The 4,083-nt window shown below is 53.2% G+C and overlaps 1 long non-coding RNA gene across 1 annotated transcript; it reads right to left on the bottom strand.

Moving 5' to 3' along the window:
* On the bottom strand, positions 1–3,670 carry LOC137307537 (uncharacterized). The gene is made up of 3 exons (XR_010959136.1): positions 3,396–3,670; positions 1,477–1,592; positions 1–66 (listed from the first exon to the last, which is right to left on the bottom strand). It is a non-coding gene; the product is annotated as an uncharacterized lncRNA (long non-coding RNA).
* Positions 3,671–4,083: the final 413 nt, after the last annotated feature.

Here is a 4,083-nt window from a genome sequence, read left to right as displayed (position 1 = left end):
CTGTTGCTGGCAGTCTTGGGATAGTGCTGAGGTGCACCCCTACCTCCTCCTCCGCCCGAAGAAGCACTAAAAAGAGACCAGAAAATATTTTTTTTTATAGCTCAAAAAAAGGTTTGTATCAACCACATTAGTGTAACTGCTGCCATCTACACTCATCCAGGGCATTTCATACCTTGGCAGCTCACTAATACCATTGAATGTTCAATGGTATTCAAGCCATCAATACTGGTTCCCCATACCCAGTCAAGGCCAGTCACTTACCTGCTCAAAATTGGGATGACCCAATGTCAAGCATAATCACTGCCAGCAAGTAATTCAGAGCTCAACTCTGGTCTTGGGCCATGAAGCTCTAAATATCTACTTCAAGCATCTGGTATGAAGCAGTCACTATTAAGTACCACTTGGGGACTCTTCTACAGATTCCAAGTGACTGAAGATGCCCCCCCCCCCCAAAATCAGGAACAGCCATGAAGTGGCAGATTCTCCGTTTATAGACCATCCTAACAGCCAACATTTTGAGAAGCCCTGTAAAGTATCAAAGCTAGAAAGAAGCTCTCAGCCACCCAGTCCACAGTATTTACCAGATGACTATTCTAGACATTGCCATAATCACCGCTAGAGATTGATAGTCACCGTGAACTACTTATGACAATTTCATCCTCAATTGCCATTTGTTAAAAAGACTTACACCTTCCGGCCATGAGCTGCCCCAATTCATGGTTTTCCTTCACTTTCTATACATTTACTCAAAAGGTTTTACACCTTGCTCAATAAGAGAACCCATGACAGATCCAGTTCTAGAACAAGTGCCACAATGAAGGCTCAATGGATTGAGCTGAATGATCCCAGGGATGAGGGACTTTAGTTACGTGGATAGACTGGAGAAGCTGGGGTTATTCTCCTTGGAACAGAGAAGGTGGAGAGGAGATTTGATAGAGGTGTTCAAAATCATGAAGGGTCTAGACAGAGAAACTCTTCCCATTGGTGGAAGGGTCAAGAATCAGAGGACATAAATTTAAGGTGATTGGCAAAAGAACCAAAGGCAACCTGAGGAAAAACTATTTTTAAAGTGAGAGGTTAGGATCTGGAATGCACTGCCCGAGGGGGTGGTGGAGGCAGATTCAATCGTGGCTTTCTAAAGGGAACTGGATAAGTACTTGGAAGGAAAAAATTTGCAGGGCTACGGGGAAGGAGGGGGGAGTGGGACTAGCTGGATTGCATAGAGCCGGCACGGACTCGATGGGCCAAATGGCCACCTTCCGCGCTGTAACCTATGATTATGTAATCACCACTCAATGGTTAGACATTAACTCAGGCATTTCCTTGTGCCCTGTTTAACCCATGAGTTACTTTGTAAGATCTACCTATTCTGGACAGCAAACCACCACCAAATGTATTCTTGTAAAAATAGAAAACTAAAAACATTTAATTTTTTTTAAAAAGCACATTAGGACAGTACAAGGCTGGTGTAAATACCTGAAACGAGAAGCACCCCCTTCTGCAATCACACTCTCCACTTTGGCGGCTTATCACAACGAAAAACTTCCAAAAGAAGAATATTAAAAAAGGGAAGGGTGGGGAAAATGAGTCACCTAGGAGAGAAAAGAAGAGGATTTCTGACCGGTTATTGCTGCATCCTCCTCCAATCTAGGTGCAAACGATGAATCACCGAGTCACACTCCACCCATCCCATTGCACAAAGGAAAACATTGCACAAAAGATTAACAGCAAAGGGAAAAGGGCCTGCACCGCCCAGAGCCGGGAAACGCAGCACAACTGGGCTCGGCTACCAATGACGCAGGGCAATTAAATCAGGGCAATTTCAATCCAACGATGGGGGGGTTGGGGGGGGGGAAAGAGAGAGAGAGAGAGAGAGGAGACACAAAGAACCGGGGGGGGGGGGGGGGGAAGGAGGACACAAAAGGAACCAGGGTGGGTGGGAAAAGGACACAGAACCTGGGGGGCAAAGAGGGACACAGACAACCGGGAACGGGGGGGGGGGGGGGAGAAGGGAGACAAACAGGGGGGGGGGGGGGGGGGGAGGAGGAGGAAGAAGGGTCACAGACAACCGGGAACAAGGGGGGGGGGGGGAGAGAAGGGACACAAAAAGGGGGGGGGGGGGGGGGAGAAGGGACACAAAAAGGGGAGGGGGGGGGAGAAGGGTCACAGACAACTGAGAACTAGGGGGAGGAAAGGTCAGAGAATCAGAAAAAAAAGGGGGGGGGGGAAAGAGAAAGGATCTGGAACCTTGGAGGGGGGATGACACTAAGAGAACCGGGAAGTGGTGGTGGGGGGGAGATACAGAATCAAGAACCCAGACAAAGAGAACCGGGGAGGAGAGGAACTGAAACCAGGAAACGGGGAGGAGGGGGGGAGAGAGAGACACACACAGAATCAGGAACCTGGGGGGGGGGGGGGGGGGGGAGAAACACAACCGGTGGTGGGAAAGGGAAGGGGGAAAAAATAGACAGAATCACAAACTGAAACAAAGAGAACCGAGGGGGGGGGGGGGGAAAGAGGGGAACTGAAGCCTGGAAACGAGGGGCAAGAAAGACGACACAGAACTGGGAACCAAGGGGGGGGGGGGGGGTGAAAGAGAGAGAACACTCGGGGGGGGGGGGGGGGAGAAGAGAGAGGAGAGGAAGAGGAGGGGGGGGGAAGGGAACCGAAACCAGAGCTTTTTCTTTGGAGGGGGGGGGGGGGGAGGAAAGAGAAGAGAAAAGGAAGGAAAGGCACAGAACCAGGAACCAAAGGGGGGGGGGTGAAAGAGAGAAATCCCGGGGGGGGGTGGGGAAAGGGAACCGAAACTGGGAGGTTTTTTTTTTGGGGGGGGGGGGGGGGAAGGAAAGAGAAGAGAAAAGGAAGGAAAGGCACAGAACCGGGAATCAAGCCCGGGGGTGGGGGGGGGGGAACGACACAGAACTGGGGACCAAAGAGGACGGGGGGGGGGGGGGGTGAAGGAGAGAAAAAAAAATCGCGACAGAGAACCAGAAACCAGGGGGGGGGGGAGGCATAAAGAGGACCGGGAATTTACCGAAGAAATCTTCAATCAGAGGAGGGGAGGGGGAGGAGGAGAGGAGCCCCGGCCCACCCTCAAAACCCCAGACCGAGGAAGAGAGAGCGCGGGGAGCGGGGAGGAAGGAAATGCGGAAAACCCCCGTCTCCTCACAAAAAAAAAAAAAAATTTACTTCAAAATCACAAACTCACCCTCCGCTCAACAACGATCCCCCCCCCCCCTCCTTCACCCCACCCTCGCGTTGTTTAAACAGAGACCGAGCCCGGGGACGACGACGACGACGACGAAGAAGAAGAAGCCGCCGCCATCCCGCGGAAAGCCGCGCCCGCCATTTTGTGAGGAGAAACCCAGCCACAAAATGGCGGCCGTTCACCTCACCTTCCTCGCGCGGGCCCCCAGTCAGTCCGGTTTTCAGTAGCGCTCAACTTCTTATATATAAAAAAAAAAAATTATTATAACATAAAGGGAGGAGAGTAAGGAAGGAAAAAAAAAAACAACCCTCTCCCCCCCCCACAGAGCAACCCAAACGCGGTCAAAAACAAATAAATAAACGCTTCCCGGGAAGGAGCGACCGGCAACAAAGAGCGCGCTTGAGCTCCGCCGCCGCCAGTTAGCCGACTGGCTTCTTTTACCCACACTGCACAGCGCCGCACTCTGCAACCGAACTTTATTTCCCGCTCCGTCGTCCGTCGCCGCCGCGCCTTTTTTTTTCTCTCTCTCTCCGCCCCACACACACACACACAGGCGCGCGCGGGAGGGGGGGGGAGGAGCGACGCACGCGCCGAGCCACAACCAAACTTGGTGTGTGTGTGTGCGGGCAGCCGCGTCACGTTGATTGACAGCCGGCTGGTACCACTCAAAGCCGCCCGCGGTCCGGTTTGTCTCTCTCTCTGTGGGTGTGTGTGTGTGTGTCATAGCGCCCGCCCCCCCCCCCGCGCCCGCGCTCCGGCCAATCAGCGTCGGCGGCGGCCGCCCTCGCGGCGCTGATTGGGCCGGAGGCTCAATGCCTTGCCGCACTGCGGCTTGCGGAGGGAGACCCCGCCCACTGACGCGTTGGGGGAGGCGG

This window comes from Heptranchias perlo, unplaced genomic scaffold, assembly GCF_035084215.1.
Source record: "Heptranchias perlo isolate sHepPer1 unplaced genomic scaffold, sHepPer1.hap1 HAP1_SCAFFOLD_1038, whole genome shotgun sequence".
NCBI lineage: Eukaryota > Metazoa > Chordata > Chondrichthyes > Hexanchiformes > Hexanchidae > Heptranchias > Heptranchias perlo.
The sequence above is the reverse complement of the archived record's forward strand: the minus strand, read 5'-3'. Positions and strand labels throughout refer to the sequence as shown.